This window comes from Mobula hypostoma, chromosome 2 (assembly GCF_963921235.1).
Source record: "Mobula hypostoma chromosome 2, sMobHyp1.1, whole genome shotgun sequence".
Lineage (NCBI taxonomy): Eukaryota > Metazoa > Chordata > Chondrichthyes > Myliobatiformes > Myliobatidae > Mobula > Mobula hypostoma.
Window position 1 is genome coordinate 40,990,290 of NC_086098.1, and position 24,817 is coordinate 41,015,106.

The 24,817-nt window shown below is 41.3% G+C and overlaps 1 protein-coding gene across 3 annotated transcripts in view; it reads left to right on the forward strand.

Moving 5' to 3' along the window:
* The window catches only part of asxl2 (ASXL transcriptional regulator 2), a 206,354-nt gene that overhangs the window by 24,049 nt on the left and 157,488 nt on the right, over positions 1–24,817 (forward strand). The window contains exon 2 of one of the 3 annotated variants that reach the window (XM_063036076.1): positions 11,170–11,246. The exons of the other annotated variants lie outside the window; for them this stretch is intronic. The gene's annotated coding sequence lies outside the window, so the exon portion shown is untranslated. The remainder of the gene's footprint in view (positions 1–11,169; positions 11,247–24,817) is intronic. 3 annotated transcript variants of the gene reach the window in all.

Sequence of the window (24,817 nt, forward strand, 5' to 3'; positions counted from 1 at the left end):
GTTTTACAGTTCATTTCTCCATCTTGGCATGATTAAAGGCTGGAGCATTTGAGTGCCAAAATAACTTTTGTCCAGAATTTGATCCTTTGTGATTTGACTGTTGTCCATTCTTCTGCCCACACTGTTTCCCCCTTGACTCAGGGTTGTATGTGTTAATCATCTGGGTGGGAAATTTGGTCCTAACAGTCTCCTGTGTCACCATCCAGAATGCACAAGAAAATGATAATCAGCATATGGCAGCAAATTTCCTCATTACATTTTGATCAACAGTGTACACTTGGCATTTTCCAGGAGCTTATGGATTCTGTGTGGTTGAAGGTTATGCATTCGATACCTCCTGAAGCAAGATCAACTGAAGTGGAAAAGCTGCTAGTTTCATAATTTCTTATTGTGTGTGCAGTTCCAAGACTGTTCCATGAATGATTAACTTGCTCATTCCAGCTGTGAGCCTTCCCTTTCCACATGCTACTAAACGTGTTCTGCTCAGAACTACAGTTCAAGCATTGTTGCAGCATGTCAGTGTTTATTAATTGGCAGGGACAATGCCTGAGGGTTTTTATATCTAACCTCCCATTCTTGATTGATGCCATATTCAGAAAATAACCATTATATAAGTGAACTTTATAACATCATTGCATACCAACACACACACACACACATACACACACACACGGGGGATTTTACACAATGGCTTTCATTCAACTCTAGAACAATTAAGAAGGGATTGTCTGTCAATCATTCTGAATATAATTACTAATGTAAGATAGGAGTACCACGGCAATTGGTACCACAGAGAATTTCCAGCAAGAATGTTGGCAGAGTGTTGAAAGCTAGATAAAGTGTTCCTGATAAGTTGCACATGTCCACTTCCTGAGTGCTACACCTATAAACAATGATCAAAGTATTCAACAGTGAATTGTTTAATGCCAATCAGCTGGTTGATATTTAGAGAGAGTGTTCTTTGGAGCCTTCAGGTGAGAGTTTGCAAGTAATTTCAAGTGTAATTGCACTTTATTTAGGCTCCTTCATTTCTCCCAGAGGTGCAAACTTATCCCCCAAGTAAACTTTAAATTGAAGTTCTCTGTCTCTTTCACTGTATGATATACTCCATACTGTAAAGGTAGCACACTAGACCATCAGGCCAGTACCTGAACACTTTGAATGTCAATTAGAAATTGCTTACCGATGCATGCATCCTCTGCACCATCCCTTCTCAAAATAAACTGTGTCACTTAATAAAGTGAATGGCGTTAAAAGCAGCCAACATGGTCATTATATGGGTTTGTTTACAATTTTTGATGCTGTCAGTCAATGTCATCCAGCCGTCACTGTCAGTGAAATTGTGATGTATCCTGTCATTAAATCTGGGTGTTAAAGGAGCTTTCAAAATAAACATTCACGATCCACCAAGTCCTAATTTTGTGGCAATTGTATTTTGACATCCAGTTTCTTGGGAGTTGCTATAACAATTTAAGATTCTTTTAAGCATTTAATATCTCAGTAAATTTTCTGTCCAGCAGAAATCATGATTTGAAAGTTGATTGAAGTGAATTGAGTTGTGGAGTTAAAGGAGGAGACAGGTTTGTTAGCATGGGGAGGTTGGGGTAGAATCTGCTTCAGTTAATAGGGATTTTCTAAAGAGTTAAAAATGTTACCAGGCCATTAAGTTTAAACTTTCAAGTTATAGGCGAGTTGTGTAGAATGGTGTTGTTCCTGCTTTGATCAATTTGAATTCATTTTTGGAAGCATTTTATGAATGGCTCTTGGAAATCTGGGGGAAGATGTAGTCTTTCATTTTTTCCAGGTATTTGTATTTCCTTTTCATGCTGAGGAACACCTTCCACGGTTGCTTATTGCTGACCGCTATGCTGCCCAAGCAGCTATCTTTTATGTGTTGACTGAAACAGGGTGTCAAAGTAAGGCTGTGGAACTGGTGATAAGGAAAACTACAGCCAATTGCAAACATGTCTCTTCTTGCTTCAGTTTCTCCGTTTGTTGCCACTGTTTTAACCTGCCACACACCGAAGTCAAAATTTTCGCTTTCATTGAAGTTAGATGAAATCTGCATGTAGCAGTTAACAAAAAAAAAAGCAATTGATTCCTTTAGCATGCAGGAAGTGCTGAACAACCTATTTGGGAAGAATTGAAATGCTCTAAGAATGCTGAGCTTTCAACAGGTTCCAGCCAGAATTACTTATTTCAGCTGTACAAATATTAAACTTGACCATGAACCCTTAACCCTTACAAAGGATGCAAACACAAAGAAGTAATTACGTTATCTTGTTGACTTAATGACTCAAATTATTGACCTCACTTGTCATTGCAATATTTTTATTTAGATCTCACCAATTTATATTGTCTCTGAGCAGTGCATTAATCATAGTGTTGCAAGTTTTCCATGATTCTATGTCTGTGCTGATAAATAATGTTGGATTTAAAACACATTAGCTGGACATTTGCCCTAATGTGGTAAATGTTAAATCACCACTTCCTGTGACTGAAGGCAACCTTTTCATAATAATCTATTGTGCCATTCAGTAATTTGGGCCAGTCTTAAATAACACAGACTTGTTCATTTGACAATGTTAAGGATATGATAATTAAATCATTTGATTCTCCATGGATGCTGCCAACTTTCCCATTTCAATTTAATTAATTTTAAAGCTTTGACAGCTTCACTGACAACAGAAAAGGCAAAATAACTTTACTCTATTTTCATTTCTAAACCATGTTTTTATTTGGGCCAAGAACTGAATTATTTGAAGCAGGATTATTTAAAACAGCAAAGTTCATGGGTTGAGGGTGTACCAGAGCTGCATTGAGCAAATGACACAGGTCAACTCCAGAAAGGCAAATGTGTTTAGCGTGCTTTGCTGCACGAAAGAGAGAAAAAAAATTTGAGGAAAACCAATGTGACAAGGAGGGGGTTGATTAGATTTTTTTGTAGTGTCGATGTATACATGCATGGTTCAGTGGCTCCTTTCAGTTGTTCTTCACCAGTTTGATACACAGGATTTGATCTTGTTAATATTTAAAAAAATAATTTAATTGATTTAAAATTTTTTTATGTGTTTTCCTGTCATAAGGATCTTGCATTGCCACTTGTTGGTGTCATGCTCCACTCAACAGATCCTGGTTGAGAAAAGTTAGTGTACTTGTGCAGATAACAGAAGGTGTGAAATGGATGTGCTGTTTTCACTTTATTTTCTTAATCCCTGGAGAGTATCCTGTCTACTCCACATGCAAATATTGCATTGCCAGCTATTGGTCAAGGCGTTCTAGTACTCAAGGGGTTGCAACTTTAATGTACCCGGAGCCACTGAATCTCTCTTAGTGTAAGCCACACCTCAAATGTTTACACACAAGATGCCGAGGAAACTCAGCAAGTCAGCCAGCATTTATGGAGGGGAACAAACGGTTGATGTTTTGGGCAGAGACCTTTATTAGAACTGGGATCTTAGCAATCGTACCTTGAGTCAGAAGGTTGTAGATTCAATTCCTATTGCAGGATTTTGACCAAATCATCCGGACTGACTTTCCATGGCCTGTACTGAAACTGTATATTCAGTGAGATATCAGTTAGGATCTCCTGTCCCTTTGGGTGGAAATAAAAGTTAACAGAACATTGCTTTGAAGAGAAGTTGTGAGCTAATTTGTCCTTCAAGTGTATTAAAAACTATCTATTTGTGAAATTCTGCTGTGGGCAATTTGACCTTTGTATGTCCAACCTAACTAAGTGGCAGAACTCCAAAAGCAGGCTCAGGACACTTATAGATGCCCACAGGTTGTGACTGGTGATGTACAAATGCATCCTTTAATGAGCAGCTTTCTATCATACACAGTCTCTTAGAACAAATCAATTTTGGATTCAGTTCACGAACTTGCCTTAACCTTTTGGACCAGCCTCACATTAGGGACGTACTGAAGTTATTAATGCACTTAAGAAAAGATGACACTACCATTGCTAACAAGGGAAGTCAAAGCCAATATAAAAGTCAAAGAGAGGGCATATAGTTGGGAAGTTAGAGGATTGGGAAGCTTTTAAAAACCAACAGAAGGCAACTAAAAAAAGTAATTCAAAAGGTAAAGATGGAATACGGTGGAGGCGGTAAAGATGGTGGTTGGCATCCATCTGTCTAGAGGGACAATGGGTGATGATCATCATCACAAGCCTAGGTGGAAGATATGGAGTTCCTGAGATGCCCAGTTGTCAAGATCCCCCTCTTGGCCTCACCGGTGTAGTCCAAAGGAAAGCTTGTGAAGCAATACATTTGGCACTAGTTTGGCTGCAGGAGCTGCCAGAAGGATGTTCACTGACGTCCAGCTGCCTTTAGGGCTGAACTCCAGATTTGCTGTCTGGGTTTACTCCTGCAGCCATTGTCCCTCCCGAGATTGCCCACAAAGCAGTGGGGCTATCTACTCATAGTTGGGGATCTGGTAGGCGGTAGGCATGAGTGCTACGTGTACAGGGCCAAACCTCCTCCCTGTCCTCTCGTTCACCCTGAGTCTGAAAGGAGTTCAGTTTCCGTGTGTCGCCAGCCAGGAGGCACTACGTGAAGCTTGCTGTAGGAGAGGCTCTGTACTGGCAGGAAGATACCTACACATTCACCTCTCCTTTTTGTAAGACTGTTAGCCAACGGTGGAAGCTCAATGTGAGAGCGCCAAGCACTACCCACTACACTACCACACTAGATGCATCCCAACAACCATTTCAACATACAAAAGTAAGCTAGCCAATAATATTAAAGAGGATACCAAAAGTTCCTTCTGATACATAAAATGTAAAAGAGAGGTGAGAGAGGATATCGGACTGCTGGAAAATGATACTGGAGTGGTAGTAATGGGGGACAATGAAATGGCAGATGAAGTGAATAAGTATTTTGCATCAGTCTTCACTGTGGGAGACACTGGCGGATAGTGGAAGTTCCAAGTGTCAGTGGGCATGAAGTGTATGAGGTTACCATAACCACAAGGAAGCTTCTTGGGAAATTGAAAGGTCTGGAGGTAGATAGGTCACCTGGTCCAGATGCCGGACAGAGTTCTGAAAGAGGAGGCTGAAGAGATCGTGGAGGCATTAGTAGACCATAAGATATAGGAGCAGAAGTAGGCCATTCGGCCCATCAAGTCTTCTCTGCCATGTAATCATGGGCTGATCCAATTCTTCCAGTTATCCCTACTCCCCTGCCTTCTCCCCATACCCTTTGATGCCCTGGCTAATCAAGAACTTATCTATCGCTGCCTTAAATACACCCAATGACTTGGCCTTCATAGCTGCTCGTGGCAACAAATTTCATAGATTTACCACCCTCTGACTTAAGTAGTTTCTCCACATTTCTGTTCTAAATGGACGTCCTTCAATCCTGAAGTCATGCCCTCTTATCCTAGTCTTCCCTACCATGGGAAATAACTTTGCCATATCTAATCCGTTCAGGCCTTTTAACATTCGGAATGTTTCTATGAGATCCCCTCTCATTCTCCTGAACTCCAGAGAATATAGCCCATATGAGATGTTCCTCATATGGTAACCCTTTCATTCCTGGAAGAATCTTTCAAGAATCACTTGTTTCTGGAATGGTTCTGGAAGACTGGAAAATTGCAAATGTCACTCCACTCTTGAAGAAGGGAGCGAGGCAGAAGAAAGAAAACTAGGCCAGTTAGTCAGTCCTCAGTGGTTGGAAGTTATTGGAGCCGATTATTAATGATGAGGTCTCAGGGTTCTTGGAGGCACAAGATAAAATAGGCCGCAGTCAACATGGTTGCCTCAAGGGATATCTTGCCTGACAAATTTGCTGGAATGCTTTGAAAAAATAACAAGCAGAATGGACAAGGAAAATCAGTTGATGTTGTGTACTTGGATTTTTGGAAGGCCTTTAACAAGGTGCCACACATGAGACTGCTTAACAAGCTACGAGCCCACGGTATTACAGCAAAGATTCTAGCATGGTAATGCAGTGGCTGATTGGTAAGAGGCAAAGAGTGGGAATAGAGGGAGTCTTTTCTGACTGGGTGCCGGTAACTAGTGGTGTTCCACAGGGTCTGTGTTGAGACCGATTCTTTTTACGTTATATCTCAATGATTTGGATGTTGGAATTGATGGCTTTGTTGCAAAGTTTGCAGATGATATGAAGATAGGTGGAGGGGCGGGTAGTTTTGAGGAAGTAGAGTGGCTACAAAAGGACTTGGACAAACTAGGAGAATGGGCAAAGAAATGGCAGATGGAATACAGTGTCGGGAAGTATATGGTTATATACTTCGGTAGAAGAAGTGAAAGGGTTGACTATTTTCTGAATGGAGAGAAAATTCAAAAACCTGAGGTGCAAGGGGACTTGGGAGTCAGTGTGCAGGATTCCCTAATGGTTAATTTGCACGTTGAGTCTGTGGTGAGGAAGGCAAATGCAATGTTAGCTTTCATTTCAAGAGAACTAGAATATAAAAGCAAGGATGAAATGTTGAGACTATATGAAGCATTGGTGGGGTCTCACTTGGAGTATTGTGAGCAGCTTTGAGCTCCTTATCTCAGAAAGGATGTGCTGAGGCTGGAGAGGGTTCAAAGGAAGTTCACGAAAATGATTCCAGGATTGAATGGCCTCTCTTATGAATAGCATTTGATGGCTCTGGGCCTGTATTCACTGGAATTCAGAAGAATGAGGGGTGATCTCATTGAAATGTATTGAATGGTGAACGGTCTTGATAGAGTGAATGTGGAGGGGATGTTTCCTATGGTAGGAGAGTCTAAGACAAGAGAATACAGCCTCCAAATAGAAGGGTGTCCTTTTAGAACTGAGATGAGGAATTCTTTAGCCAGAGAGTGGCGAATGTATGCAGTTCTTTTCCACAGGCAGCTGTGGGGGCCAGGTCGTTATGTATATCTAAGGTGGAGGTTGATAGATTCTTGATTGTTCAGGGCATGAAGGGATATGGGGTGAATGCAGGGGATTGGGGTTGAGAGGAAAATTGGATTAGTCATGATGAAATGGCAGAACAGATACGTTGGGCCAAATGGCCTAATTCTGCTCCTATATTTTATGGTCTTAATATCATTGGTATATGTTGTGAAATTTGTTAATTTTGTGGCATGACATGATAAATATAGAGAAAAAAATCTGAGATAACTTTATTGTATATATGTCTATTAAATAGTGACAGTAGCGCAGAAAGAAAAGAAATAAAAAAATGGCGAGGTATTTTTATGGGTTCAATGTCTATTCAGAAATCAGATGGCAGATGGGAAGAAGCTGTTCCTGAATCGCTGAGTCTGTGCCTTTAGGCTTTAGTACCTCCTTCCCAATGGTAGCAGCGAAGAGGGTATGTCCTGGGTGGTGGGGATCCTTAATGATGGACTCTACCTTCCTAAGACACCACTCCTTGAAGATGTCTTGCATACTGTGGAGGCTGGTACCCATGATAGAACTGACCAACTTTACAAGTTTCTGTAACATTTTGAACTTGTGTAGTAGCCCCCCGCCCCCGCCGCCCCCCATGCCAGACGGTGACGCAGCCAGTTAGCATTCCCTCTACGGTACATTTGTAAAAGTTTTTGAGTGTTTTAGTTGACTAACCAAATCTCCTCAAACTCCTATTGAAATATAGCCTTTGTCTTGCCTTCTTTATAACTGCATCCAGGTTAAGTCCTCAGAGATATCAACACTCAGAAACTTGAAATTGCTCACTCTCTCCACTTCTGATTCCTCTATGAGGATTGGTTTGTTTTCCTTTGTCTTACCCTCCTGAAGTCCACAATTGGCTCTTTGGTCTTGCTGCCGTTGAGTGTGACATCAATTGGCTGGTGTATTTGGCTCCTGTATACTCTTTTGTCACCATCTGTAATTCTGCCAACAATGGCTGTAAATTTATAAATGCTGTTTGAGCTGTGCGTAGCCACACAGTCATGGGTGTAGAGCAGTGGGCTAAGCACATATCCCTGTGGAGCATCAGTGTTAGTTGTCAAGGAGCTGAAGATGTTATTTCGAATCGACGCAGATTGTGGTCAGTGCTTTGAGTTGTCTATTTTACAAGTTGAATTCCTTGTACTAAAATGATGCAATTAGCCTTTGTTTTCTTCCAACGATACTTATCCCTACACTACCAACTGGATTTAACCTTTTCTCCACTCAGTGACTGTACCTCCCCATCTGAATATCCACTCTGAGCCCCATTCCTTTGTCAACTTGGGTTAAACCCTCCTCCAACTGCACCAACAGTAACTTGTAAACTGAGCTCTGACGAAGGGTCTCAGCCCAAAACATCATATTGGTATACAATTGACAGTTATCAATTTAACTGAATTCTTCAGTCTGTGCCTTGGACTGAAACAAAAATGATTTCGTGGTATTTCCCAGGTTGTCTGTTTTGTTTCCAGAAAAAAACTTGTCTCTCTTCTTAGTCCTGATATTTTTTTGGCATAATCAAGGATGTATACAAAGGGCCACACGGTGGCGTAGTGGTTAGCGCGATGCTATTACAGCTTGGGGCATTCGAATTCGAGTTCAATCCCGGCTTCCTCCGTAAGGAGTCTATATGTCTCCTGGTCTTAGCAAGTCCATTGGGCAGATTCTTCAGAGATTCTTGATTCGTCAGGGCATGAAGGGACACAGGGAGAAGCCAGGAGATTGGGGCTGAGGGGGAATGGATCAGCCAAGATGAAATGGCGGAGCAGACTTGATGGCCTAATTCTGTTTCTATATTATGGTCTTCTATACTCCCCGTGGAATACATGTGTTTGTTTTCCCCCAGATCCTCTGGTTTCCTCCCAACAGTCCAAATACAGTGCCTACAAAACGTATTCAGCCCCCTTGGAAATTTTCATGTCTTATTGTTTTACAGCATAGAATCACGGTGGATTTAATTTGGCTTTTTTTTGACACGATCAACAGAAAAAGACTCATGTTAAAGTAAAATCAGATCTCTACAAAGTGATCTAAATTATTTAGAAATATAAAACACAAAATAACTGATTGCATAAGTCTTCACCCTCTTTAAGTCAGTATTTTAGCAGATGCACCTTTGGCAGCAATTACAGCCTTGAGTCTGTGTGAATAGGTCTCTATCAGCTTTGCACATCAGGACACTGCAATTTTTCCCTATTCTTCTTTGCTAAACTGTTAATGCTCTGTCAGGTTGCATGGGGATCGTGAATGAGCAGCCCTTTTCAAGTCCAGCCACAAATTTTCAATTGGATTGAGGTCTGGACTCTGACTTGGCCACTTCGGGACATTAACTTTGTTGTTTTAAAGCCATTCCTGTGTAGCTTTGGCTTTATGCTTGGGGTTATTGTCTTGCTGGAAAGCAAATGTTCTCCCAAGTCATAGTTCTCTTACAGACTACATCAGGTTTTCCTCCAGGATTTCCCTGTATTTTGCTGCATTCATTTTACCCTCTACTTTCACAAGCTTTCCAGGGTCTGCTGCAGTGAAGCATCCCTACAGCATGATGCAGCCACCACCGTGCTTCACATTAAGGATGGTGTGGTTTTTGGTGATGTGCGGTGCTTGGCTTACACCAAACATAGCATTTAGTCTGATGGCCAAAAAGCTTCATTTTGGTTTCATCGGACCATAGAATTTTCTTCCAGCTGACTTCAGCTTAAGCTTCCGGCATACTCTAGCTGAGATTCTGTGTGAGTTTTTTCAACAGTGGCTTTCTCTTTGCCACTCTACCATAAAGCTGTGACTGGTGAAGCACCCAGGCAAGAGTTGCAAGTGCAGTCTTTCCTGTGGCAAGCACTGAAGCCTCTAACTCTTCCAGAGGTGTCATAAGTCTCTTGGTGGCTTCCCTCTCTAGTCCACTTCTTGTGCAGTCACTCAGTTTTTACGGACGGCCTGCTCTAGACAGATTTACAGCTGTGCCATATTCTTTCCATTTCTTGATGATTGACTTAACTGTACTCCAAAGGACATTCAGTGAATTAGAAATTTTCTTGTATCCATCTCCTGACTCGTGTTTTTCAATAGCTTTTTTTGGGGAGTTGCTTGGAGCGTTCTTTTATCTTCACGGTGTAGTATTTGCCGGATACTGACTCACGAGCAGTTGGACCTTCCAGATAAAGTTGTATTTTTACTGCAGTCAATTGAAACACTTGACTGCATGCAATGATTTCCATTTAATTAATTATGTGACTTCTAAGACCAGTTGGCTGCACCAGTGATGATTTGGTGTGTCATATTAAAGGGGGGGGGGGAAACTTATGCAATAATTTTGTGTTTTAAAATTGTAATTAATTTAGATCACTTTGTAGAAATCTGTTTTCACTTTGACATGAAGGAGTCTTTTTCTGCTGATCAGTGTCAAACAAGCCAAAATAAATCACTTTCATCAATGCTGTAAAACAATAAAACATGAAAACTTCCAAAGAAGGTGAATACTTTTTACAGGCACTGTACATACTGGATAGGTTAATTGGTCATTCTAAATTGTACTGATTAGGTGAGGGTTAAATCAGCAGTTTCTGGGCGGTGTAGTTTGAACTACCAGAAGGTGCTACTCCACGCTGTATCTCTAATGAAATTAACAAAACCGTGGTGTTTTTGGCATTTTAAAATTTTGTTTCTGATTTCCAGCATCTGCAATACTTTACTATTTTATCATTGGAAATACATTGATTTTTAAGTAATTCTGTATAACTGGTACTCTACCCAAATATCTATTTGTACAAGTTCTGTAACCAAATACTCAAAGCTTTTGTCTTGTGTATGGACTTGCATTGTTCATGCTTTCCATCAGGGCTCTGGGAAAATGAGTTTTTCTTTATTTAATCGTGGTCCCAGCCTGTAACAATTAAGTCTAATTTTTTTTAAAAAGAGATTTCCTTATACTGGCATTGCTTAGTTTTTCATGTATTACAGCTAGCCACCTTATTGTTGAGATTTTATTTGAGAGTTCAAGGTTATTTTCTGAAGCTGGGTAAGTAGAAAACCTGCATGTTAAATAGTTTTCCTGTACGGATAAAGTTGTACTTAATTTGTGTTGGTATGTTGACGGTGATGGACTTTATCGTATTAAATGTAAGTTGATTTGGTACCCGCTGTTTTTTTCGTAAAGACAAATAATTTGCTCAATGTACTGTTAGCTTGGATAATTGTCAACTGATAAGCATAAAATTGGCAGAAAAGGCCTGTGACATCAAGTTTCCATTAAAATATACTATGTAATTCTTCTTTCTTTATTTTAAAGATTGACAATTTGCAGAGCTGGAAAATCAAGCAAACCCAGTCGCTGTTTTGAATTTCATATTGCCCACATTGAGAAGGGTGAGATGCCAAGAAATATTATCTAAAAACATTTTTATATGTTTATGTTTTTGAGGATTGTTTGAGTAAAGCAAATATTGCACGATTCTTGTTCACACTCAAGACTGAAGTAAAGATTGTGAGATTGAAGTAATAATTTGAAAGGACTTTAAAATAATATTCATTAGTCAACTATTTCTGTAAATGTAGTGACAAATACAAAGAAGTAACCAAAAATTCTCATGGGTCAAGGCTCCAGTGGTTAACAGATGTCTCAGTTGTTTTGCCAGCCAGTAGGAGTAAGTATGGGGATCCCTATATAAAAGGTCAAAATGGAAATGGATGCACAATAAAGATCTTCCATTGGGTAACTTTGTGCTTTTATATCTTCTGTTCAGCATGCTCTCAAAGCCAAGTCAATGTTCCCTTTGTTTTGAGAAAGAAAACCTATGAATATGTAAATACTTTGGAGATTTCTGTAATTGCTCCAGTATGTGTTCCACTTGTTTGACCTCTTTTGGGGAGAGAGATGTGCTCAGTAAATGCACCGTTAAAATTAATGAATTGTAGTTTAAAAACTGCGTTTTTTAATTTTGAGTACATGAGCGATGATGTATTTATGAGGCAACTTTATAATGGGAAGTCTGGTAGGGTGGTTAATCTGCTCTTGGTTGCTTATTCTTATCTCTATACTCTCATCAGGCCTACTGTCCATGAAGTGTGCCTGATAGTTTAAAATATTTTGTTTTAACAGTGTATCAATGGTAACCAAATCCTAGAAGGGGAATTCCTTCTCAACAACATTGGTCAAAGATCTCCTGTGACTACAGATACTCTAATCAATTTGGGGCTTTGGATTTATTTTCTGTCTATAGAATTGATGTAAACAGAGTTTGTTTCTTTTTGCTCTTGGTAAATCTTCTGAATATGTACTTCTAAAGCACCATATCAAGTCTACAGTGACTGAAATTATCTCAGAAAAATACTTCTAGGTTGTAAAGGTATGAGCTGTAAATTGCTATAGAAGAATCTTTTTGACTTAGTCAAAAAGGTAAGTTTTCTGTAGGTTTTTAAATGCAGAGACAATGGCAATGAGTTTAGGGATTAACTTGCAGAGTGGAGGCAGGTGAAGATTAAAACAAAGAATGGAGTGAACTAGACACGCACACTCACAGATGCACACGCATGTGCACACACAGTGCTGGAGGAACTCAGCAAGTCAGGCAGCATCTGTGGAAAGGAATAAAGAGTCAATATTTCGGGCCAAGACCCTTTATCAGAAGATGACTTGAAACGTTCCTCTTCATAAATGGAGCAGAAATAGTTGTCTGAGATACACAAGAGAAATCATTGCATAGCCACAAACATTCCACCGATATCCCACCTCAAAGAGCCATCTGATCCTCTGTGAGGAACAACAGCTCTTAATCTGTCAGTGTATAAACCTGGTGCTCTGTTAGTAAATTGGGGAATTGAAGTAGAGCAAGTCTGAAACATAGATCAAGGGTTCACTATGTATCCACACACCAAAAATACTCTCAGTTTAAGATCAACAGCAGTGTATCAGGGGGAGGTAAATATTGAGCTATTTGGAGTGGTGGTTCAGAACTTAGATTTTTCTTTTAAAGGCAAAGAGCAAGAAAATTCCATATTCTGAATCATTTGTATACAGTTGGCTAGGAAGAGCAGAGGGGAAGAGGGGATGGAAGTAGTGTTTCAGAGTCAAAGGGGCAGTAGTTTCAGCTGGAATGAATGTCTGACAAAGATTTCACAAACCTGGGAGTTTAAAGGTCTTGTTGTGGGAGTAATTTGTCTTTGTATGCTCAGTTACAGATGTGCACTTGTTGTCTGTTGCTTGTATCTGCTTTTCCATATTTAAATTTATTGACTTGGGAGCCATTTGATTTGTTTACAGGTGTATAGGCAGTGTCTGAGGCACTGAATTTGACGAATTTCTATTCACGTTCCTTTGTTTTGTTGTGGATATAACCTGATTTAATTGTTCATTATGACAAGGCTGTTGTACACTTCTACCTTTTCCAAATTCTTACCTTGTAAAATGAATTTTATTCAAATTTATTAATTTTATTTTGGACTCCTAAAAATCTCTGGGCAGTTTGTAGCTGATTCACAATTAATGCACACCATTTCAACGAAGTCCCAGCATTGAAACTGGCCATTTACCCTAAGCAATTCATCTCTGCTTTTATCCTTCATTCAGCCACTTGACCAAATCTAAATACTCACTCCTTCCCTGCATTTCTTTTTTTTTTCTCCTTCACCCCATCTAATTCCTTAACATTTCTTCTCGTTCACCTGATTGCCTTTATCCTTTCTCTCATCCCTTGCAACCTGTCATGTGAGTGTACCTTAGTTGGTTCTTTGTTCAGGGGGATGCTTGTACAGCTCCCTAATCAGATCCTTCAGAAGGTGTTTCCCTCGGACCCTGTGGGAAGCTGGTACCGAAATTCCAGAAGCCCCAGCAGAGGTATTTAAAACATCTTTGGCCACAGGTGAGGTGCTGGAGGATTGGAGGATAGCCAATGTTGTTCCATTGTTCAAGAAAGTCTCTAAGAATAAGCCAGGAAATTATAGGCCAATGTGTAGGCCTATCGGTAGTGGGAAAGTTATTGGAAGGTATTCCAAGGGACCAGATATATAAATATTTAGATGGGCGTGGACTGATTAGTGATAGTCAACATGGCTTTGTGTGTGGCAAATCATGTCTAACCGATCTTGTGGAGTTTTTCGAAGATGTTACCAGGAAAGTTGATGAAGGCAAGACAGGGGATGTTGTCTACATGGACTTTAGCAAGACCTTTGACAAGGTCCCCATGGCAGGTTGGTCAAGAAGGTGCAATTGCTTGACATTCAAGACATCGGCTTTGTGGGAGAAGGCTGTGTATTGAGTACAGGGAGTTGAGATGTTATGTTCAAATTGTATAAGTGGTTAGTGAGGCCTAATTTGGAGTGTGGTACCAGTTTTGGTCACCTACCTAAAGGATAGATGTAAATAAGATTGAAAGAGTGCAGAATATCTACAAGGATGTTGCCAGGACATGAAGAAAAGGTCGAATGGGTTAAGACTTTATTCCCTAGAATACAGAAGATTGAGGGGAGATTTGATAGTTATACAAAATTTTGAATGGTATAGATGACACTATTAGTAGAGTCATCTGTTAAGGCTGAAAGATGAAATGTTGAAGGTGAGCGTGAGGTGGAACCTCTTCACTCAGAGAGTGGTGAACGAGCTGCAGTGCAAGTGGTGGATTCTGGGTCAATTTCTTGACTTTTTTTCAGATAAATGGTGAAGAATGTAAAGGATTAATAGACAAATGAATGTCACGTCAGTGTTGACAGATAGTCAAGTGTAGTCATGCTTTCAGGTCGAACCATGTAATCTCATTAGTTCCATTTCCCTAATCATTTTCCTGAACTCTATTCTCTCTTACATAACAAGTCTCCATAGATTTTACCATTCACAATCACTTGGATTAATTTATGGCAACCGATTTACCTGCCAACCTGCACATCTTTGGGATGTGTGAGGAAAGTGGAGCATCTCAGGGAAACCCCACGTGATTGTAGTGGGAACATGCAAACTCTGCATAGTTAGCACCAGAGGTCAAGATCAAATCCAAGTTATAGGAGCTGAGAGGCAACAACACTGTTTGTTGTGTCACTGTGCTTTAAATGCGGAGTAAGGAGCATTGGAAGGCTGGGAGATGCATGAGCTAATTATGAAGTCAAGCGGTAAAGATGCATGGAGTATGTGTTTTGGATGGCAGTGCACAACGCTTTACAGTACCAGTGACCCAGGATCAATTCATGCCGCTGACTGTAAGGAATTTGTACATTCTCCCTGATCATGTGGGTTTCCTCTGGGTGCTCCTGTTTCTTCTCACAGTCTAAAGACGTACCAGTTAGTAGTTTAGTCGGTCATTGTAAATTGTAAATTAGGCTAGGATTAAATCAAGGGACTGCTTGGTGGCACGGCTTGAAGGCCTGAAAGGGCCAATTCCAAACTTTATCTCAATAAATAAAATACAGATATCCTTTATTTTCTATGAGAATGGTTAATTTAAAAGTGAGTTATGCATAGGTCTTCTGTTCTGAGATAAGCACATGATAAGAAATAGAAGCAGAAGGCTATTTGGCCAAATGCATGCACCCCATTCAGCGAGATCATTGCTGATTTTTCACTTCAAATACTATTTTACTCTTTTTGGTTTATTTGGGGTTCTTTATTTTGTTTATTCTTTCCTTTTCCTTTCTGTATTAGCTTAAATGTTCATTACTGTTCTCGTCATACTCCCAGTGAGAATAATCATTGCCCCCTTGAATAGCACACATCTGTTTGTATGATTTGGCCTCTCTCTCCCAGTGATGATGTTAGTCTTTCAGGAATCTGAACTCTTGCCATCAGCACTGTTTATCCTCATGATGCCCTCTCTGGTAATATTGAGATGAATAAACTCTGGCTCTAAATTCTACTCGCTCCTCTTTATACGAAATCGCAACACAGAAGTCACGCCTTAGCTTTGGAGAAGAGCTATTGAATCAGTACTCTACTGCCGTCCCAATGACTTGCACAGGTTTTTTGTTTGCACATGTATATCCAATTTCTGTTTGTTTTTCTGGGTGATGTAACATGATCTAACATGCATGCTACACTTTTTTTGTAAAGAAATTTAAAGAGAAAATGCTGGAAAGACTCAGCTGGTTAGGCAATGCGAAGGAACAAAATGAACTTTATAGATTGAAGACTTTTGGTCAGACCTGTTCCGACATGGTATCTTTGATCTGAAATATTAAAGTTTTCCTGCTTCATTAAAGCTGCCTGACCTGTTGAGCATTTCTTGCATTTTCTGCTATCTTTTCTCACTTCCAATATATGGAGTTCTTTGAGATATATATATTTATTTCAAAGTTCCCTCATCTCTGATCTGCTCCTTTGCCAATTATTTTACTTTAGTGCCCTTTCATTATCAACGGTGCTGTTAGTAGAAATGATTTCCTCCTCTTTACTGTGTCAAAACCTCTCATGATAATGTGTACCTCTACCAGATTGTCTCTTAATCTTCTCCGTACAACCCCATTTTGTCCGGTCTGTCTTTTGACAATAAGTGAAACCTCCTGATCTTCATTCCATTCTGGAAAATCTCCTTTGTCTCTTTTCATGGGTCATTATATTCTTGATGAAGCCATTGTGAGTGCTGAACGACTGCAGTTGGAGTGGATAGATCCTTGCATGGGACTGTCTTCTTTTTGTACAAGGGAGGATCTAATTGAGGTTTATAAAATCATGAGGTCCAAACAGTGTGAAGGAAAGGACTTACTATCTCTTATAGTAGCAGAGAGGTCATTAATTAGGGGGCATGGTGGTGGTGGAAAGGAGTTGACAAAAATATTTTTCACCAAAGTTTAGTGAACATGTGGATCTCACTGGTTTAAAAAGGGAATAGACATTGAAACCCTCAGCATTTTTAACTTGTAAGTGGATATGTACCTGCAGGACATAACCTAAAGATTTGTGAATGATACTCGGATGTGTGCACCATCCCAGGTTCAGTTATTATTTTAATTTAGCTTCATGATGACCTTGCTCTTGTATTTTTTGGTATTTTATTTACAAAGACAAGGATTCCAACTGCTGCTTTGAAAGCGTTATCAGGTAGTCTTACCACCTGCAAAGTTTCAGCATAGCTTTGGCACGTCTCTCAAGGTCAGAAAGCAATTATAGGGGACTTTGACACGGATGTAATAAGAAATGAGGTTGGCCATAAATTATGCAATTTACCCACAGACAATTTAGAGAAATCTTTGCCAGACTTCTTTGTGCATATGATTTAATTATTTCTAAATTATTGATTTGGAAGACATTAAATAAATAATAATAATGTAGGTCACGTCCGGAATTTTTCTGGGTAGCGAATGACTTCCTCCCACGCCGTTCTGACGTAGTTGGAATTCGCGTACGAGGCAAGTTACAGCAGTGGTTTGCCATTGCCTTCTGCCGGGTGAGTTCTGTTTTCAAAGAGATCACTGGCTGTTAACCCCGCACGGATGGAAAGCGTGCCGGGGGGAGTCGGCTGGATTTGAACTTCGGAATCTCCGCCCCACAGTCCAGCGCTGATGCCACTATGCCACCAGCTGGAAGACATTGACACTGTGAAATCAGATCACTGTATTTTGCCAATATGTTGTTGGAGCAGTTTTTTTTTGATTGTTTAAAATAAAGTGTAGTATAAAAGCAATTGTGAAATAGTGCATTGCATCAAATTAACTTTGAACATGTACATCATGCATGCACTTTGGAACTTCACAAGATTATATTATTTATTATACAGCACTTCATAATATTACTTTGAACATGTATTTATATGTACATCATGCATGCACTTTGGAACTTCACAAGATTATATTATTTATTATACAGCACTTCATAATATTCCAATGCTAATATTTTTGACTATGCACGGAGAATCCAGTCTCAGTGACATGGACAGGCCCTAATACTCGAACACAAAAAGGAATATATTTCAAGTTTTTACATCACTGAGTACATTTTAATTCTGAACATTAAACCCCAAGGTACGTAGACTTGCACAGAAGGCATCTCAAAGCTCTGGAGAAAAGCCAACAAGTTCACTCTCACTTCTACAAAATCTTCCAAATCCACTGGCAGAAGAAGTGAACCAACTTCAATGTCCTCTCACAGGTCAACATTGCTAGCACCGAGGTCCGTTTCTAGTATTTTGTCAGTTCCTTTGGGCAAGCCAAATTGATCCAATCCTTTAAACATGCAAAGCAGACAGAAGCTGCAAGGACATTTTCAAAGCTGCTTTGAAGAAGGGTAACTCCCTGCCAGCCTGAGGGAAACCCTGGCCCAGGACCTCCTGCACCTGGGAAGGAGCATTTGGAATGCCACTGAATGCCTTGTCCAATTGTCAGGAGCGTGTGACGGCTTAGCAAAAGTGGTGGAAAGAGTACATTGGCATCCACCTGCCCTGCCAAGCACTTTGTGCCTCATCTGTGTCTGAGTCTGCAGATTCTGCACTGGCCATATCAGACATCCAAGGATTGGAGTGAAAGCAAATTTATCCTCAATCTTGAGGGACTGGCTACAAAGGAGGACTGTTCTGTTAGTAAGTCGCCTGATCATTCCAGTCAGCAGCTCTGAAGTGTCCCTCCTCTAATTTGCAGTACACCTGTAAGCAAAATTAAGTGCCAGCAATTTGTTTCCATCTCCTTCAGCGGAGAGAGAGCATCAGACATCAAGCGCATGGCTTGAGCCAAATTGCTAAAGGTTTAAAGAAACATCCATGTATCCAGGAGGCTTGCTGGTCTAATTTACCCTGTGGTTCTTTACTATACCTATCATACTAAAGCCAATGTGCAGAAAGGATCTTGTGTGAAAAGACTATCACTTTTATTAATACACCCTAAATGATGAAGGGCCTCATCCTGAAACGTCTTTTCCATAGACGCTGCCTGACCTGCTGAATTCCTCCAGCATTGTGTGTGTACTGTATAACTTTGACTTCCAACATCTGCAGATTTTTTCTTGTTTGTGATATCCCTGCTATTCTTGGCTCCTCATGCTTGGCCCAGTTATGCTACAAGTTCTATTCGTACATGATCCTGGGGGCTCATGAATCAAAACACTATTGCGTTCCTCAGGGTGAGATTTCATTGCCAGACTACTGAAGGATACTTGCAGTACTCTCTGTACAGATTCTCCCACTTAGTTGTTGTGTGCCACAAGCTGTAAACCATCTTGCTGTAATGAGAGCAGAGTACAATATTTGGAGATAAAGGGGGTAGGTAGTAGGTGTCAATGAGGAGAGGATTTCTTAAATGCGTAGTCAGGGTGCAAACACGATTTGTATGAGAATGCTCTTCCACTGGCTCGGGCATACACAGAGGGCAGTTCCTGTCAGATTGCCACCATTTGGAAGTCTCATTTTCCCCCTTTCATTTCAAGTTTCTCAAAAAGCAACATGCTGACAAAAAAATGAGCAGCCAGGCACCTGCTATGGCTGCAAGACCATGTTGGGAGTTGTAAATGTTACAGCGTTGGGACTCAGCGTTCACAGTAAAGTTCATGAGAGAAGTTCTTATTTGCTTCAGCGGCCCTGAATCCTCTCTGCTTGCATTTATGATTGAGTAAAAATACAACTTTATTATCTGAATAGCATTTTATTACAGCATCACTTGTAGGAACTTGGCAAGAATCACCTCCATTTCAACTTGGATGGAGTTATTGCTGTCCATACCACTGTTTTAAAACTTCCTCCCCATCAGAAAGAAAAGCTTTAACATGTACCACCTAGAAAGAAACAGATTGTTCTCATTTGGATAATTATTACATTTTAAAGAGAATTCCAAGTCTCTGATTATGCTCACTTAGCAATATATTTTCCCTTTAATGTGTGTTAATTAATTTAAGGAGCCAATATTTCCTAAAGCCCAGTGGAACCATTTCTACCAACAAGAGAAGGGGCAAAGGTGAGTTACTGGCGCCTTAATACCAGTTGCTTCAGGCAGATAGGACTCGTCATCTGTAATTGGCAGCTCATCTCAGGAAAGGAAAGCTCCGATCTCAAAGCTCTGCTACCTTGTGGCTATACGCACTCATGGGGAAGGCTTCAGGAGTAAACCCTGAGGGGGGGAAAAATCCAGAGCTGGGGTCTCTAATGCAGTCCTACGTTGAGTTCAACGCTGATGGCAACTCCTGCGACACCACCTGCCAGACTGTATTGGTCTCTGCTGTTTCTTTGGATTTATTGCCTGCATAGAGAGGAGGATCCTGCTGCATGGGCATCAGCTTGCCTTCTATATTGGACTGCCCTTGTTTGCATACCAGCTTGTGTATCCTTAGACATATATTCGTGGTCAACCTCGATCAATAGGGGGCCTCGTATTACATTTGGAGTTTTCCTACAGCAGTGCTCAGCACCTCAAATCCTACAGTGGATTAGGAAGGCAGCACCTCAGCACCACTGGTGCTGACTCCTCCAGTACGGTGAGCACCCATGAGAAGATAAATGAGAAAAGCGAGAGGAAAACATTTCCTAGTTGCCATCCTTCTGTCAGTGATAACTTTGGTGTCCTTCACTATACAAATCAGAATCACACTGGTTGATATCCTAAGTATTATGTACATACATTCAATGGCACAATTGCTAATTCATCACTTTATGCATTCCCTTAGTGCCTGTAGTACTATTACATGGCTCCTTCCCTCATACCTGATTGCTCCCTTGGAGTAGATGAGGACGTGGATGACTGTATGGGGTGATTACAAGGAAGTGACAAAATAAACTGATGAAGGTAGAGTGGTGGATGTAAAGTATATGAATTTTAGTAAGGCTTTTGACAAGATTCCCCATTGTAGGCACATCCAGAAAGTCATGATGCATGGGATCCATGGAAAATTGGTCATGGGGATTCAGAATTGGCTTGCCCACACAAGACAGCGGGTGGTGGTAGGTGGAGCAGATTCTGCATGGAGGTTGGTGACTAGTGGTGTTCTGCAGGAATCTTTGTGCTGTTTAGAAATGACTTGGCTGAGGAAGGGAGAGTTGGGTTGGTAAGTTTGCAGATGACATGAACATGGGAGGTGTTATTAATCATGTAGAAGGCTGTCATAGGTTTTATTGGGATATAGACAGGATTCAAAGTTGGGCAGAGAAATGGCAGATTGTTCAGTGTTAAGTAATACACTCTCAAAGATCGAACGAAGACGGAGCACAGGATTAATGGCAAAATTCTTAGCAGTGTGGAGGGAGAGAGGGATCTTGAGGTCCAGATCCATAGATCCCTCAAATTTGCTGCACAAATTGATAGGGTTGTTAAGAAGGTGTATGGTGAGCTGACCTTCATTTGTCGGGACATTGAATCTTCGAGATGTAAGGTCATGTTGCAGCCTTATAAAAACATGGTTTGACCACACTTGGAGTAATACACACAAAATGCTGGAGCAACTCAGCAGGCCAGGCAGCACCTATGGAAAAGAGTAAGCAGTTAACGTTTAGGGCTGAGACCCTTCATCAGGACTGGGAAAAAAGAGGTAAGAAGTCAGACTAAGGAGGAGGGGGAGGAGGAGGAAGAAGTACAAGGTAGTAGATAATGAGTGAAACTGGGAGGGGTGAAATAAAGAGCTGGGAATTCTATTGGTGAAAGAGATGAAGGGCTGGAGTAGGAGTAATCTGATGGGAGAGGACAGAAAGCCATGGAAGAAAGGGAAGGGGAAGGAGCACCAGACGGAGGTGATGGGCAGGTAAGAAGATAAGGTGAGAGAGGGGAATGGTGGAGGGGAGTACTTAACAGAAATTTGAGAAATCGAGGTCTTACCCTCAGGTTTGAGGCTACACAGATGGAATATAAGGTGTTGCTCCTCCATCCTGAGTGTGGCCTTATCGCAGAAGTAAAGAAGGCCATGGACTGATATCAGAAACTTAGAGTATTGTGTTCAGTTCTGGTCATCTCATTATAGGAAAGATGTGGAAACTATAGAGAAGGTGCAAGGGAGATTTACCTGGATTAGAAGTTTAGGGGAGATATCATATGTTAGGGAAGAGGTTACAGAGAGAATGGTAGGTGCCTGGAATGCACTGCTGGGGGTGGTGGTTGAGACTGATACATTAGAGACATTTATATGTTGGTGCAATATTGTGGGTCCAACTATGTTTAATGAACAGCTCTGGGCTTGGATGACTTGACTTTGAACTGCCTATACCTGAAACAGGATTTCCAGCATCTATTGCAGCTTGTTTTGCACTTACATTTGTCAGACAAGTGTATGTTCAAAATATGCCAGGTGAAGGTGCTCAAATGAGTTCTCCAGAGTAGACCTGGTGTGTGGCCTCACCTTACAGAAGCAAGTTGAAGAGCTTTGTTTTTACCAGTTTGGCTGGTGTACACCCATGTCTGGCGACTAAGCTTGTGCATCTCCTCCCTCTTCAGCCGCTGTTCAAGAAGTGTCAGTGTCTGACCAGGTCAGTCAAGTGTTAGATATGGTCATTTCTATTTTCTGCAGGTTCACCAGTGGTCAATTGTGATCTCCTTACCCTGTGAAATAACCAAATGACAAATGTAAGGCCACAGTGAGGGGAGTGGCGGTGAAGATACAGTGAGGGGAGTGGCGGTGAGGAGGTGGGGTCACAGTGAGGGGAGAGGAGATGAGGTAGGGTCACAGACAGAGGAGTGGCGGTGAGGACGTGAGGTCACAGTGAGGGGAGTGGTGGTGAGAAGGTGAGGTTACAGGGATGGGAGTGGCGGTGAGGTTACAGTGAGGGGAGAGACAGTGAGGAGGTAGGGTTACAGGGATGGGAGTGGCGGTGAGGAGGTGAGGTTACAGTGAGGGGAGAGACAGTGAGGAGGTAGGGTTACAGGGAGGGGAGTGGCGGTGGGGAGGTGGGGTTGCAGTGAGGAGAGAGGCTGTGAGGAGGTAAGGTTACAGTGAGGAGAGAGGCTGTGAGGAGGTGAGGTCACAGGGAGGGGAGAGGAGGTGACGTTACAGTGAGGGGAGTGGTAGTGAGGAGGTAGGGTTACAGGGAGGGGAGAGGAGATGAGGAGGTGAGGTTACAGGGAGGGGAGAGGAGGTGAGGTTACAGGGAGGGGAGAGGAGATGAGGTGAGGTTACAGTGAGGGGAGTGGTGGTGAGGAGGTGGGGGTTACAGTGAGGGGAGAGGAGATGAGAAGGTGAGGTTACAGTGAGGGGAGTGGCAGTGAGGAGGTGAGGTTACAGTGAGGGGAGTGGTGGTGAGGAGGTGAGGTTAGTGGTGGTGAGGCGGGGGTTACAGCGGAGAGGAGATGAGGTGAGGTTACAGTGAGGGGAGAGGAGATGAGGTGAGGTTACAGTGAGGGGAGTGGCGGTGAGGAGGTGAGGTTACTGAGGGGAGAGGAGGTGAGGTTATAGGGAGGGGAGAGGCGGTGAGGAGGTAGGGTCACGGAGGGGAGTGGTGGTGAGGAGGTGAGGTTACAGTGAGGGGAGAGGAGGTGAGGTTACAGGGAGGGGAGAGGTGGTGAGGACGTAGGGTCACGGAGGGGAGTGGTGGTGAGGAGGTGAGGTTACAGTGAGGGGAGAGGAGGTGGGGTTACAGTGAGGGGAGTGGCGGTGAGGAGGTGAGGTTACAGGGAGGGGAGAGGCAGTGAGGAGGTAGGGTCACAGGGAGAGGAGTGGCGGTGAGGAGGTGAGGTTGGCCGAGGGGAGAGGCAGCAAGCTGACAAGGAAAGGGCATGGTGAGTGGAGGGAGTAGGTCAGGAAGAGTACCTGTGAACTGACTGACAGTGTAGATTGGGTGATATCAAGGGAGGTAGGAAGGAGGACACTGCAAGGCTAAAATTACAGTTCAGTTGGATATTATGGAAAATCTATCACATAAGTTCTGCACTATAATGAATGTGACCACAGTGAGTGATTCTTGCATGGGATGTCTGTATTTTCAAAGCTCAGGGACCACCCTGTTTCGACAGATACTTGAAAAAAATTTCTGCCTGTTACGACAGCAGAGGGCAGAGTTGCATGGCATTGTAACATTATTTAAGCAGTTTTAAAAAATTTCTATGATGTTTGGTAAATTCGTTTTTATTTTTGTGAAGTGCGACAGCTTACGTTTGTTTTAGGGCAATAATCTCAGTTGTGTATGAAGAAAAATAGTGACGTGGAGTTTTGAAATGTTGCACAGTAGTAAGGTGTGGATATTTTTAAAAAGTTGAAATATACTTTATGTATGTAGAGGTTGTAAGCCGAAGATAAAATTTTCATGTTTTGTATCAAGTTGCGGTGCTTGCCAATAAAATGAGCTCATGTGAGCAAATATGTGAAACATAGTCTTCAAGATGGAAAATTCCAGTTTATGGAGTAGTTATTCATCTCTGTGCGCTCGACAACTTTTGTGTGGTCAGTATATTGTAAATGGTGACTCATTTCTTTAGAAATGTTAGTTCCAGTGTGATGGCAACATTTTTAGTTTTTAGAGCAATAAAGTACAGTTAAACTGAATTTTGCTCACAAAGTAAAATAATAACGTTTATAATCTTGTATTTAATAGTACAGGATTTAAATTGGGAAGTCATATTTGTTCCTTTCAAAATCCTGTAAATACTTCCTTTATATTTTCATGTCTTCCTTTTGGAACTAGTTTCAAATTTTTTAACATCAATTGTCTCTCGTGCATGGCTCCTAATCAACTTAGTCTTTTGTGGCTTCCCAAACATTCCTCTCATAAAAGACCTTTCCTATCATTCTATCTACTCCAAACACTTGTTTGAGATACTGGTTGCTGTGGTTTAAATATCACATTGTTGCTAAATGTTGTATGGCTTCCTGAATTTTGAAGTTAACTTTTCACTGTGTTAATTTAATTCTGTTTTAGAATACAAACTACTTATTCACTTATTTGAGTAGGAGATTGAAACCATTTGTGATCTCAATTCAACTTGTGATATTAAAGGAACACTTCATATAAGGTCACAACTGTAAGGTATAGGAGCAGAATTAGGTGGTCCGGCCTGTCGAGTTTACTCCAGCATTCAATCATGACCTATTTATTTTCCCTTCTAACACCATTCTCCTGCCTTCT